This window comes from Procambarus clarkii, chromosome 60 (genome assembly GCF_040958095.1).
Source record: "Procambarus clarkii isolate CNS0578487 chromosome 60, FALCON_Pclarkii_2.0, whole genome shotgun sequence".
NCBI lineage: Eukaryota > Metazoa > Arthropoda > Malacostraca > Decapoda > Cambaridae > Procambarus > Procambarus clarkii.
The window spans coordinates 10,513,432-10,529,033 of record NC_091209.1 but is presented as its reverse complement, the minus strand read 5'-3'; positions in this window follow the sequence as shown (position 1 = coordinate 10,529,033).

Below are 15,602 nucleotides of genomic sequence, written 5' to 3'. Positions count from 1 at the left end.
CCCCAGGGTACCCTATTAGGGTATCCCGGGTGTAGAGCGGCTCCAGGGTACCCTATTAGGGTATCCCGGGTGTAGAGCGGCCCCAGGGTACCCTATTAGGGTATCCCGGGTGTAGAGCGGCCCCAGGGTACCCTATTAGGGTATCCCGGGTGTAGAGCGGCCCCAGGGTACCCTATTAGGGTATCCCGGGTGTAGAGCGGCCCCAGGGTACCCTATTAGGGTATCCCGGGTGTAGAGCGGCCCCAGGGTACCCTATTAGGGTATCCCGGGTGTAGAGCGGCCCCAGGGTACCCTATTAGGGTATCCCGGGTGTAGAGCGGCCCCAGGGTACCCTATTAGGGTATCCCGGGTGTAGAGCGGCCCCAGGGTACCCTATTAGGGTATCCCGGGTGTAGAGCGGCCCCAGGGTAGCCCTATTAGGGTATCCCGGGTGTAGAGCGGCCCCAGGGTACCCTATTAGGGTATCCCGGGTGAAGAGCTGAGGTGCTATAATTAATTAATTAAAATTAATTAATGAATTACTTCCAACACTGATGGTGGCAGTGTTGGAGGTGGTGGTGGTGGTGGTGGTGATGGAGGTGGTGGAGGTGGTGGTGGTGGTGATGGTGATGGAGGTGGTGATGGTGGTGATGGTGGTGGTAATGGTGATGGAGGTGGTAGTGATGGTGGTGGTGGTGGTGGTGATCATGATGGAGGTGGTGGTGATGGTGGTGGTGATGGTGGTGGTGGTGGTGATGGTGGTGATGGTGATGGTGGCGATGGTGATGGTGGCGATGGTGATGGTGGTGGTGGTGGTTGTTACGGACCCGAGTCCAGCGTCGGAGCACGGAGCAGTGACGACAGCGCCATCTGTGAGTCCGCTCCCGAAACCCACTCCAAATGGACGACGCCATCTAGTGGTGACAGGATAGGCCAGCAATAAGTGTTGGATTCCTGTCCTAGTCAGCTCGTGACGTAGCCGCTGCTGACCTCTGGTGAGGTAGTGCTTAGACAGGAACGCCATCTATGGAGTGAAGAGGTGGACGTTTCTGTCTAAGCTTGTGAGTGAAGCGTCCCAGTATTAATGACGTGTCTGATTGCAGAGTCGACCTGGGACTGCTGTGTTGGACGATGGAGCAGTCTACCCAAGGCAGCCAAGGTCTCTTCACCAGTCTGCTGAAGAAGCTGTGAGTCACCCCCGGACGAACTCTGTTGAGAGTAATAGCCTGCCTGAGGCGTGGCAGTGTTGGGAATCGCCTTATCCGGGGTTGGCTGGTGGAAGAGACCACCCACTGGGGTGCTGTATGAGGAGAGTGACCAGCGAGTCACAAGAGGCTCCTGGCTAGGGCACGCAGCCCTAAGTATCGGTCGTGGAGTGGCCTATACAGCGGAGCTGATCGGTACCTGCCAGCTACAGGCTGGATTGTGGTTGAAGGCCTCCACGACGAAGCACCCAGTGGGATTGTGATTTGGCTGGCCTGTGGCCAGGGTAGATTCGTCGTAGAGTTATCGTGGGTTCATCGCGAGCCACGGAAGCCGAGACCAGGGCTACCTAGAAGAAGCATCGCCGAGTGTTGAGCGTCTTCAGAGAGGGAGACCTCATTGTACATTGTGTAGTTATAATTCCCTTTTATGACTTTAAATTACGGTGGTGGAAATATATATCAGAAAATTGAAATATTTGTATCCCACCCCCTTTAGTTTTACTTGCGTTACGGAACACACCCCTTGAAAGCCTCTACTAACTTGGGGCCGGATTCCCAAACTCTACTACCATCAGAGAAGAACCCGGTTGCGTCCCAGTAGGGCCGTAACAGTGGTGGTGGTGGTGATCATGATGGTGATGGAGGTGGTGGTGGTGATGGTGGTGGTGATAGTGGTGGTTGTGGTGATGATGGTGGTGGTGATCATGATGGTGATGGTGGTGGTGATGGTGGTTGTGGTGGTGATGGTGGTGATCATGATGGAGATGGTGGTGGTGGTGATGGTGGTGGGGATGATGATGGTAGTGATGGTGGTGGTGGTGGTGGTGAGACACTGAGGGAGGAGAGTGTGGGGGAGGACGGGGGGGGGGGCAGCCTCAATCTGACCAATAATTTACTTGTCATCGATCATGACAGGTGTGGTAGTGAGGCAGGTGTGGTAGTGAGGCAGGTGTGGGAGTGAGGCAGGTGTGGGAGTGAGGCAGGTGTGGGAGTGAGGCAGGTGTGGGAGTGAGGCAGGTGTGGGAGTGAGGCAGGTGTGGGAGTGAGGCAGGTGTGGGAGTGAGGCAGGTGGATGAGGTAGTGAGGCAGGTGTGGTAGTGAGGCAGGTGTGGTAGTGAGGCAGGTGTGGGAGTGAGGCAGGTGTGGATGAGAGGTGGTAGTGAGGCAGGTGTGGGAGTGAGGCAGGTGTGGATGAGAGGTGGTAGTGAGGCAGGTGTGGATGAGACAGGTGTGGTAGTGAGGCAAGTGTGGTAGTGATACAGGTGTGGGAGTGAGGCAGGTGTGGTTAAACATAATCCCTAGTAGTCTATCCCGATAGTCTATCAATCCCAGGTATCTATCCCGATACCTGATATTATCTTCCTAGGTGACTTCAACTTGCCTAGTCTCAGATGGAGAGGAGCAAACTATAATATTACACCAGGAAATCTATCTAACTAACCATAGATTAGAGAACTACTTAGATTCTGTGAGAAATTTGTTTATTGCCTCTTAACACTTTTGGGTGACATAGTCCATCATGTCTTGTGGCAGACTTACGACAGTTCTGAGTGCTGTCTCCCATGGTATTTCTCTGAGGAATTTTCTTTTCTTCATAATTTCCCTTTCGATACATCAGCCCTTTGTTTTCTAGTTCTTTTGGGGGGGAAGATTACTGCTAGCTCTACCAGGTACTCAAATATCAGTACACTGTGATCGCTCATTCCCAAGGGGGCTTACAGCTTGGGTAATTTACACACACACACACACACACACACACGTGTGTGTGTGTACTCACCTAATTGTGCTTGCGGGGGTTGAGCTCTGGCTCTTTAGTCCCGCCTCTCAACCATTATACAGATTCCTGAGCCTATTGGGCTCTATCATATCTACATTTGAAACTGTGTATGGAGTCAGCCTCCACCACATCACTGCCTATTGCATTTCATCTGTTAACTACTCTGACACTGAAAAAGTTCTTTCTAACGTCCCTGTGGCTCATGTGGGTACTCAGTTTCCACCTCTGTCCCCTTGTTTGCGCACCACCCGTGTTAAACAGTTTATCTACCCTGTAAATTCCTCTGAGAATTTTGTAGGTAGTGATCATGTCTCCCCTTACTCTTCTGTCTTCTAGTGTCGTGAGGTGCATTCCTCGCAGTCTATCTTCGTAACTCATGCCTCTTAGTTCTGGGACTAGCCTAGTGGCATATCTCTGAACTTTTTCAAGCTTCGCCTTGTGCTTGACAAGGTACGGGCGCCATGCTGGGGCCGCATAGTATATGTGTGTGTGTGTGTATTCACCTAGTTGTGTTTGCAGGGGTTGAGCCTTGCTCTTTCGGCCCGCCTCTCAACTGTTTACTAGCTACGTCTTTTTTTTTCCCCAGGCCACACACACACCCCAGGAAGCAGCCCGTGACAGCTGACTAACTCCCAGGTACTTATTTACTGCTAGGTAACAGGGGCATTTAGGGTGAAAGAAACTTTGCCCATTTGTTTCTGCCTGGGCGGGAATCGAACCCGCCCCACAGAATTACGAGTCCTGCGCGCTATCCACCAGGCTACCAGGCCCCCCTGTGTGTGTGTGTGTGTGTGTGTGTGTGTGTGTGTGTGTGTGTGTGTGTGTGTGTGTGTGTGTGTGTGTGTGTGTGTGTGTGACCTTTCTACTGACCTTTAAATGCCTCGTTTGGAACTGAAGGTCAACAAAGATCATCGAAACTTCTTCCCTTCACATCAACACCGGCACCTTGTGCTGTGTACTGCCCCAGGTGTACTGCCCCGGGTGTACTGTCCCAGGTGTACTGCCCCAGGTGTACTGCCCCAGGTGTACTGTCCCTGGTGTACTGTCCCAGGTGTACTGTCCCTGGTGTACTGTCCCAGGTGTACTGCCCCGGGTGTACTGTCCCAGGTGTACTGCCCCAGGTGTACTGCCCCAGGTGTACTGTCCCAGGTGTACTGTCCCAGGTGTACTGCCCCAGGTGTACTGTCCCAGGTGTACTGTCCCAGGTGTACTGTCCCAGGGGTACTGACCTCAACATGAGCACATCAACATAAAGTTTAAATATTCAGAACACAATGAAGAAATAAAGATGTATGGAGGTAAACGATCATTATATATGCCACAAACATTGTCTAGGAGTCAGCACTGGACTCTTGACGCCTGGGGGGGGGGCACAAGCGGCTCTCCTGAGTCACAACATTGTACAGTAGTTAGCATGAGATGGTCCCAAGAGGTGTCCCAAGAGGTGTCCCAAGAGGTGTCCCAAGACGTGTCCCAAGAGGTGTCCCAAGACGTGTCCCAAAAGATGTCCCAAAAGGTGTCCCAAGAGAAGGTCCCAAGAGGTGTCCCAAGAGGTGTCCCAAGAGGAGATCCCACTGCGACCCCGTGGGTGTGTGAGGGGGAGGGAGGAATTATCAGGGGCAAGCGCCAAGCCAATATGACTATGTAGCACTGGGAAGGGGTCAGGATAAGGATTTGGGACGGCGGGGTGGGGGCGGGAGGGGGGAAGGGAAAGAAATGGTGGCCAACCACTTGGACTGTCGGGGATTGAACGCCGACCTGCATGAAGTGTGGGTAGTGTAGAGGGAGGTGTGGGTAGTGTGGAGGTGTGGGTAGTGTGGAGGGAGGTGTGGGTAGTGTGGAGGGAGGTGTGGGTAGTGTGGAGGGAGGCGTGGGTAGTGTGGAGGGAGGCGTAGGTAGTGTGGAGGGAGGCGTGGGTAGTGTTCTATAGGTCATAATATAGTCAAAATAACATATAACATTATAATAGGAAGATACATATACTATGTTTACACACATCACTAAGTAACACTGCGGCTCCTAGCGACTCCCAGCAGGCAAGGGTTGAGTGCCCTCAGAGTGGGTGGGCGGGTGGGCGAGGGGTGGGGTGGTGGTGGGGGGGGGAGTGAGTAGAAAGGAGGGGGGTTTAGGGGAGAGGGGAAAGGGGGGGGGGGAAGGTCGTCGGCCTACATCTTCGAGACGGAACTAAGGAAGTAGAGAGCTAATTGTCTCCAGCCCCCCCCCCCCCCCTTCCTTCCACTGACGTCACTGTTCTCTCTGCCCCTACCTTGAAGTCACTGTTTTCTTCCCCTCCCTTGACGTCATTGTTCTCTCCCCTCCCTTGACGTCACTGTTCTCTCTGCCCCTACCTTGAAGTCACTGTTTTCTTCCCCTCCCTTGACGTCATTGTTCTCTCCCCTCCCTTGACGTCACTGTTCTCTCTGCCCCTACCTTGAAGTCACTGTTTTCTTCCCCTCCCTTGACGTCATTGTTCTCTCCCCTCCCTTGACGTCACTGTTCTCTCTGCCCCTACCTTGAAGTCACTGTTTCTCTCCCCCTCCCTTGACGTCATTGTTCTCTCCCCTTCCCTGACGTCACTGTTCTCTCTGCCCCCTACCTTGAAGTCACTGTTTTCTTCCCCTCCCTTGACGTCATTGTTCTCTCCCCTCCCCTGACGTCACTGCTCTCACCCACTTTCCCTGACGTCACGTATCTCACCCCCTCCCCCCCCCCCCCCCCTGATGTCACTGTTCTCTCCCCCCTGCACTTACACTATGTCAATGTTCTCTCTCCGCATTTACTTGTCATCACTGTTCTCTCCCCAAGCTTACATGATACCATTGTTCTCGCCCCGTACTTCAAAGTAATGTACGCAAACTCAGATGGGATGACAAACAAAGCAAGAGAAATTGAGGAAAAAGCTTAAGAAGACAACCCGGATGTAATAGCACTCACTGAAATGAAATTGTCAGATATCATAATAAATACAGTGTTTTCCCAGGACTACATTGTAATTAGGAAAGAGAGGGTAGGAAGGGCAGGAGGAGGAGGAGGAGTGGCGCTACTGACACGAAAAGACTGGAGTTTCGAGGAGATGGTTATCCCTTGCTGCAAGGGGTTCAGAGACTACGTAACAGACGCCATAACGACGTGAGGACCAAGAGTAGTAGTAGTAGCGGCGATATATAACCCTCCACTAACTGACAGAAGTCCCAGGTAAAGGTATGACAGAAACAACATGGCAGATACTACTATAACTGAAAGGGCAGCCTCTACTGCCTGTAGAAATCGATCCCGTATGCTTAACATGGGAGACTTCCACCATGGAAAGATAGACTGGGAGAGCAAAGGACGACATGGGAGTGTAGGAACATGGGGCAGCTAAAGTACTGGACGTGGTAACAAGAAACTTATGAAGCTAACATGTCAGGGCATCCATAAGAATGAGAGGCAACAATGAACCAGCTAGATTTGACCTGGTATTCACCATGAACGATTCAGACATAAGGGAAGTAAACTTCGAAGCTTACATGGGAATGATTGATCACAGTGCATTAATGTTTGAGTATCTGGAAGAGGTAGGGATTATTTACTCATGGAACCAGGGTACAAAAGGCTGGCATACCGAAAGGGGAACTACGAGGAGATAAGAAAATTCCTAATGGAAATACCATGGGTAACATAGCTCAGATACGTGAGCTCAGGCTGCACAAGACATGATGGACTAAGGTTTTAAAACGTCAAGAAAATGTCGTACTAAAGTGCCCTTATCCTAACTTACCAGAGGACCCACAAACAGAAAACGGGACAGTGTGTCAAGTTTGCGAGCCGCTACCATTTTCTAGCACGATAATTTTTGGCCTTAGGCAAAAATATACGTCAAAATGCAACATGCTATAAATAGGACAGGTTGATGGACTACATCACCCAGATGTGTGGGGAGGCAGTAGACAAGTTGGTCCCAGTCCAAAGGGAAAAACGAAATGCAAATGAAGAACCAATGGGTTGTGGGGTGGTAGGAGTATCAACACAGAACTAATGGGTGGTGGGGTGGTAGGGGTATCAACACAGAACTAATGGGTGGTGGGGTGTTAGGGGTATCAACACAGAACTAATGGGTGGTGGGGTGTTAGGGGGTATTAACACAAGACGGAGCATGAAACAATGGGTATAGGTTGGATGAGTTAGGATTTAGGAGGGACCTGGGTGGATATTGGTTCGGTAACAGGGTTGTTGATTTGTGGAACCAATTACCGCGTACCGTGGTGGAGGTGGAGTCCCTTGATTGTTTCAAGCGTGGGTTGGACATGTATATAAGTGGAATTGGGTGGTTATAAATAGGAGCTGCCTCGTGTGGGCCAATAAGCCTTCTGCAGTTACCTACATTCTTATGTTCTTAATCAGAGACGTAAGGTGGAAAAGCAATTAAGTACAAGGGTATAAGACCATAAGAATGTAGGTAACTGCAGAAGGCGTATTGGTCCATACGAGGCATCTCATATTTATATCCACCAAATCTCATTCATATATATCTCTAACCTACGCTTGAAACAATCAAGGGATCCTACTTCTATTGTTAAACGGTAATTGGTTCCACAAATCAACAACCCTGTTACCGAACCAGTATTTACCCAGATCTTTCCTAAATCTAAACTTATCCAATTTATACCCATTGATTTGAGTTCTATTTTGTGTTGATATTTTTAATATCCTATTAATATACTCCTAATAATTATAAATATTTGATAAGGGTATTAATCCCCCCTATTAATACCCTAATAATATAATACCAGAGTATGTTGTTGACCAGTTGTTGAATAAGTATGTTGACCAGACCACACACTACAAGGTGAAGGGACGACGACGTTTCGGTCCGTCCTGGACCATTCTCAAGTCAATCGACTTGAGAATGGTCCAGGACGGACCGAAACGTCGTCGTCCCTTCACCTTCTAGTGTGTGGTCTGGTCAACAGAGCAGAGGAAGATACCAGAGGGCCAGGAATGAGTACTTCTGGGTGAGAAGAGAACCACAAAGACATTACAAAAATGATACAGTAAACCAAACAAAGACCCAACCCAAGTTGCTGGCCAGCCACATCGGAAGGAAAACAACAGTGAAGAAACAGGTAATGAACAGGTAAGGATAGGGGCAGACAGGTACACTACAAATTTTAAGGAAGTGTGCAAGGAACTCAATTTAGAAATTCCAGGAGGTATTCACAATAGAGCAAGAAGTTCTTTAATTAAGAGAGGGGAATATCTAGCCAAACCGGAGGAGTTTGAGATTACCAGTAGGGAGGTAAAGAAGGGGGGGGAGGGAGGGAGCAGGAAGCCAGACTCAGAGTACCAAATGGGAGTCAAAGTCCTCGATGAGGGCTGTAATGAGGTGGTGGCAGCCGGTTCTCCCCTGAAGACTAAGTATATCTTCGAAGGTACCAATGGACTGAACAACCCGTCCTCTTACAAATAACGCCGCTTTTTGCTCGTATGCTCTACGGCCAAAAATTGCCGTAATCCAAAATAGAAATTTATTTTCCAAATGAAATGGACCCAAAGCAGCAAGTTTTGGGTCCTCTGGTAGGTTAGGAGGGCAGCAAGTTCTCCTTAGGTTTCAAAACGTCGTGAAAACCGTTAATTTAAACAGTCCTCTCCTAACGTCACAGACTAAGCCAGAGGATCCAAAACAGAAAACGGGACAGTACGTCACTTTCGCGAGCCGCTTCCATTTTCTAGCGCGACAATTTTTTAGCCATAGTGAGCATACGATACGAGAAAAAATGAGGTTATTGCGAGTGAGGCGAGTGAGGAGAGGTTGTGTTCAGTGTGAGACTTGTATTGATCCCTACAACCATGGAATTAGTAGTCAGTATGATCAGGTTACACACAACTGTAAATAAGGTTTATTTTACAAGGATATATACTTAAGGGCACCAGTGTTTATAAACCCACAGTGGTACAGTGGTATCAGATAGATGGTGTTACAATGGTTAGCAGGTTACAATGGTAGCAGGTGTTACAATGGTAGCAGGTGTTACAATGGTTAGCAGGTGTTACAATGGCACCAGGTGTTACAATGATAACAGGTGTATATATATATATATATATATATATATATATATATATATATATATATATATATATATATATATATATATATATATGTATGTATATGTATATATATGTATGTATATGTATGTGTATGGGTGAGTATATGTATTTATGTGTATGTATGAACAACTCGATAAATAATAATATGTATCTATGAACAACTCGATAAATAATAATAATAAAATAAAGAGTCTTAAACAGAACAACATGTGTGGAAGCATCGAAGTGTGTATATATGAATGCTACACAGTATTCATCTATGGACATCCATATGTGGTGAAACACATGTGAAAAACCTCTCACACACTCACAGCTCCCTGACAAGAGGGAGCCAGCTTAGCTTAGCTGCCAACACCCACACATCGTGTCAGCAAGGCGGACAGCCCGCCTGCTTTCATACCTCTCACTGTATTTCCCACTTCTATACTTCCCTTCACCTATGCCTCTCCTCCCTCTTTACTCAAAAAAAAAAATCTGAGAGCAGTGTTGCGTGTGGTTGTAGGCGGCTGGTGGCTGTGGTACTTTGTAAGCTGCTCTGTGGAGATAACCCTGTCCTCTTAGCTTTGATTTATTGTAGGGAACACTGATCCATCCTCGCCGGAGGCCTTCCGCTCTTCCGGGAGTGACGGCCCTGTTTACGGTGTGGGCACTTGGCCACGATGTTAGAGATCTAGTGGCTCTGTGGTCGACGTCCGTGGTCACTTTGAGGGGCGACTGCAGCATTATGTAAACCTTCAGTTCCCAAGAATACAATAAGCCAATATAAATATGCATCCTGCCTGGAAAAATCTGTTTTAAATTCATTAACCATTTGAGATATTTCAGCCAGCACAGTTGCTGACAAGACAATAATATATACACGCACGTGATCACTGACTGTCGAGCAACACTAGAGACAGCTACACCTCTAAGACGTCCTCCTACGGTACTGACCAACCCGGCCTCATAATAACACTTCGCATTTTGACGTATACTTTACATAAGGCCAATAACTGGTCGCGGCTCACGAAATTGACCCACGAAACGTTTCTGTTTGTGGTCCTGTGGTTAGGTTAGGATAAGGGCACTTTAGTACGGCGGGTTGTCGACGTTGGGGACGCTGGCGGGAACAGGGTGGTGTGTGTGTGTGGGGGCCAGCCAGAGGCTCAACGCCCACACAGGAATGACCCTGCACAAGATCAACTTTACCTTGCATGTTGCTATACCACCATACGGTATAGCAACATGCAAGCTATATAGCTATACCACACATTTCAATGCTGGCACTGTAAACAAAACAAAAAAAGACCCATATCGAGACGTTTTTCAAATTCATAAGACTTTAGCTAGTGCTCTTGCAGAACAAGAATATTACACACACACACACACACACACACACACACACAGTGTCCCTAACCTGCATACCATGCAAGCTGATGGAGAAGATTGTGCGAAAAAAACTAGTGGAGCATCTGGAGCGAAGGAACTTTGTAACACAGCATCAACATGGGTTCAGGGATGGCAGGTCCTGCCTCACAGTGTTACTTGAATTCTACGACCAGGCAACAAAAATAAGGCAAGAAAGAGAAGGGTGGGCAGACTGCATATTTTTGGATTGTCAGAAAGCCTTTGATACAGTGCCACACAAGAGGCTAGTGCGAAAGTTGGAGATGCAGGCTGGAGTGAGAGGGAAGGTACTCCGGTGGATAGAGGAATACCTAAGCAACAGGAGACAACGAGTCTGTGTGAGGGGTGAGGTCTCAGATTGGCGAGACGTCACAAGTGGAGTCCCGCAGGGGTCAGTCCTTGGACCTATACTGTTTCTGGTATATGTAAATGATCTCCCAGAGGGTATAGATTCGTTCCTCTCAATGTTTGCCGACGATGCAAAAATTATGAGGAGGATTGAAACAGAGGATGATAGTAGGAGGCTACAAGATGACCTGGATAGACTGAGTGAATGGTCCAACAAATGGCTGTTGAAGTTCAACCCGAGTAAATGCAAAGTAATGAAACTAGGCAGTGGAAACAGGAGGCCAGGCACAGGATACAGAATAGGAGATGAAGTACTTAATGAAACAGACAGAGAGAAAGATCTAGGAGTTGATATCACACCAAACCTGTCTCCTGAAGCCCACATAAAGAGAATAACGTCTGCGGCATATGCGAGGCTGGCTAACATCAGAACGGCGTTCAGGAACCTGTGTAAGGAATCATTCAGAATCTTGTACACCACATATGTAAGACCAATCCTGGAGTATGCGGCCCCAGCATGGAGCCCGTACCTTGTCAAGCACAAGACGAAGCTGGAAAAAGTCCAAAGGTATGCTACTAGACTAGTCCCAGAACTAAGAGGCATGAGTTATGAGGAAAGGCTGCGGGAAATGCACCTCACGACACTGGAAGACAGAAGAGTAAGGGGGGACATGATCACAACCTACAAAATCCTCAGGGGAATCGACCGGGTAAACAAGGACGAACTTTTCAACACTGGTGGGACGCGAACAAGGGGACACAGGTGGAAGCTGAGTACCCAAATGAGCCACAGAGACGTTAGAAAGAACTTTTTCAGTGTCAGAGTAGTTAACGGATGGAATGCATTAGGAAGTGATGTGGTGGAGGCTGACTCCATTCACAGTTTCAAATGTAGATATGATAGAGCCCAATAGGCTCAGGAATCTGTACACCAGTTGATTGACGGTTGAGAGGCGGGACCAAAGAGCCAGAGCTCAACCCCCGCAAGCACAATTAGGTGAGTACAATTAGGTGAGTACACACACACACACACACACACACACACACACACACACACACACACACACACACACACAGCAAAAAAGCTTTTTCTTATATCCATATATGAATATATGGATATATTTCATATAGCACAGTTGAATTTATTGATATTAAAATTGTGTACACTTCTGCAGGGTGAGAGTGGGCCCCCGTGGTAGTGCCACAGCCCCAGTGTGGCCGCACACCTTGACGCCAGATACTAGGGCCTAGAGCTGGTGGCGCTCTTCTCAACATGACTCTTGTAGCAGATGATGAGTCACAATGACGGGGCTCAAGATACCATCACCAAACCACACATCCGAAGACGAAGATGGAGGTCCCTTCTCCATCCGAAGATGGAGAAGGGACCGTTTCGGTCCGTCTTGGACCGTTATCAAGTCGTGTAACGGAAAGAGAGAGAGGAAATGGAACAGACAGACAATATAACGGAAGAGAATATGACAGGTAGGGAGGCTATTTTAATGGTTTATAATCGTATAGGTGACAACAAAACAAAAAAGCATCTGCTGTTTTGTCTCGTGCATTGTGGCTTGTTGGGCTGTAAGCCGTCGCTCCTCGCATGTGTTACACCTGAGTCATTGTGGCTTGTTGGGCTGTAAGCCGTCGTTCCTCGCATGTGTTACACCTGAGTCATTGTGGCTTGTTGGGCTGTAAGCCGTCGCTCCTCGCATGTGTTACACCTGAGTCATTGTGGCTTGTTGGGCTGTAAGCCGCCGCTCCTCGCATGTGTTACACCTGAGTCATTGTGGCTTGTTGGGCTGTAAGCCGTCGCTCCTCGCATGTGTTACACCTGAGTCATTGTGGCTTGTTGGGCTGGAAGCCGCCGCTCCTCGCGTGTGTTACACCTGAGTCATTGTGGCTTGTTGGGCTGGAAGCCGCCGCTCCTCGCATGTGTTACACCTGAGTCATTGTGGCTTGTTGGGCTGGAAGCCGCCGCTCCTCGCGTGTGTTACACCTGAGTCATTGTGGCTTGTTGGGCTGGAAGCCGCCGCTCCTCGCATGTGTTACACCTGAGTCATTGTGGCTTGTTGGGCTGGAAGCCGCCGCTCCTCGCATGTGTTACACCTGAGTCATTGTGGCTTGTTGGGCTGGAAGCCGTCGCTCCTCGCGTGTGTTACACCTGAGTCATTGTGGCTTGTTGGGCTGGAAGCCGTCGCTCCTCGCGTGTGTTACACCTGAGTCATTGTGGCTTGTTGGGCTGGAAGCCGTCGCTCCTCGCGTGTGTTACACCTGAGTCATTGTGGCTTGTTGGGCTGGAAGCCGTCGCTCCTCGCGTGTGTTACACCTGAGTCATTGTGGCTTGTTGGGCTGGAAGCCGCCGCTCCTCGCATGTGTTACACCTGAGTCATTGTGGCTTGTTGGGCTGGAAGCCGCCGCTCCTCGCGTGTGTTACACCTGAGTCATTGTGGCTTGTTGGGCTGGAAGCCGCCGCTCCTCGCATGTGTTACACCAGAGTCATTGTGGCTTGTTGGGCTGGAAGCCGCCGCTCCTCGCATGTGTTACACCTGAGTCATTGTGGCTTGTTGGGCTGGAAGCCGCCGCTCCTCGCATGTGTTACACCTGAGTCATTGTGGCTTGTTGGGCTGGAAGCCGCCGCTCCTCGCATGTGTTACACCTGAGTCATTGTGGCTTGTTGGGCTGGAAGCCGCCGCTCCTCGCGTGTGTTACACCTGAGTCATTGTGGCTTGTTGGGCTGGAAGCCGCCGCTCCTCGCATGTGTTACACCTGAGTCATTGTGGCTTGTTGGGCTGGAAGCCGCCGCTCCTCGCATGTGTTACACCTGAGTCATTGTGGCTTGTTGGGCTGGAAGCCGCCGCTCCTCGCATGTGTTACACCTGAGTCATTGTGGCTTGTTGGGCTGGAAGCCGTCGCTCCTCGCATGTGTTACACCTGAGTCATTGTGGCTTGTTGGGCTGGAAGCCGCCGCTCCTCGCATGTGTTACACCTGAGTCATTGTGGCTTGTTGGGCTGGAAGCCGCCGCTCCTCGCGTGTGTTACACCTGAGTCATTGTGGCTTGTTGGGCTGGAAGCCGCCGCTCCTCGCGTGTGTTACACCTGAGTCATTGTGGCTTGTTGGGCTGGAAGCCGCCGCTCCTCGCGTGTGTTACACCTGAGTCATTGTGGCTTGTTGGGCTGGAAGCCGCCGCTCCTCGCATGTGTTACACCTGAGTCATTGTGGCTTGTTGGGCTGGAAGCCGCCGCTCCTCGCATGTGTTACACCTGAGTCATTGTGGCTTGTTGGGCTGGAAGCCGCCGCTCCTCGCGTGTGTTACACCTGAGTCATTGTGGCTTGTTGGGCTGGAAGCCGCCGCTCCTCGCATGTGTTACACCTGAGTCATTGTGGCTTGTTGGGCTGGAAGCCGCCGCTCCTCGCATGTGTTACACCTGAGTCAATGTGGCTTGTTGGGCTGGAAGCCGCCGCTCCTCGCATGTGTTACACCTGAGTCATTGTGGCTTGTTGGGCTGGAAGCCGCCGCTCCTCGCATGTGTTACACCTGAGTCATTGTGGCTTGTTGGGCTGGAAGCCGCCGCTCCTCGCGTGTGTTACACCTGAGTCATTGTGGCTTGTTGGGCTGGAAGCCGCCGCTCCTCGCATGTGTTACACCTGAGTCATTGTGGCTTGTTGGGCTGGAAGCCGTCCGCTCCTCGCATGTGTTACACCTGAGTCACTTGTGGCTTGTTGGGCTGGAAGCCGCCGCTCCTCGCATGTGTTACACCTGAGTCATTGTGGCTTGTTGGGCTGGAAGCCGCCGCTCCTCGCATGTGTTACACCTGAGTCATTGTGGCTTGTTGGGCTGGAAGCCGTCGCTCCTCGCATGTGTTACACCTGAGTCATTGTGGCTTGTTGGGCTGGAAGCCGTCGCTCCTCGCATGTGTTACACCTGAGTCATTGTGGCTTGTTGGGCTGGAAGCCGTCGCTCCTCGCATGTGTTACACCTGAGTCATTGTGGCTTGTTGGGCTGGAAGCCGTCGCTCCTCGCATGTGTTACACCTGAGTCATTGTGGCTTGTTGGGCTGGAAGCCGTCGCTCCTCGCATGTGTTACACCTGAGTCATTGTGGCTTGTTGGGCTGGAAGCCGTCGCTCCTCGCATGTGTTACACCTGAGTCCTGACCGACTGTGAACACGAGGCATGAGGCTTGTATCGTGGCGTCGCCAATATTAAAGCAGACATGCAGGGTACGCTGTTTAATGCTTGGTTGCCTGCGTGGTTGCCTGCTTGGATGCCTGCTTGGATGCCTGCTTGGATGCCTGCTTGGATGCCTGCTTGGTTGCCTGCTTGGATGCCTGCTTGGATGCCTGCTTGGTTGCACTTATTGTTTCCCCCCCTCCTCTCCCACCACCGCAGGAGGACTGGCTCCTCTACTTTGAGTGCCTCTTCCATCCCATCATCTTCCATCTTCCTCCCGTCCCGTCCTCCTGCCCAGCCTCACTAACCACACCCATCAACCATCAAGAATGGCACCAACCACTTATTATGAGAAACATCCAATTATGTAAAGAAGGTACAAGAGAGAGAGAGAGAGAGAGAGAGAGAGAGAGAGAGAGAGAGAGGGGGGGGGGGGAAACACGTGGCAAGACAAAACACTCAGGAGAAACAAAAGATGAGAGCACTGCGTCACTGAGTGTTGCACAATATGGGGGAACACGGTAGCATGCCACAAATGTGCCTGCCTGGCGCTCCAGTGTCACCGTTCTTTATTTTGGCACTAGTCTCTCTGTTTGCTACTGGCCAATCTGTATGGCACCGGACTCTCTCTCTGTCCAGACGCGGGTCCT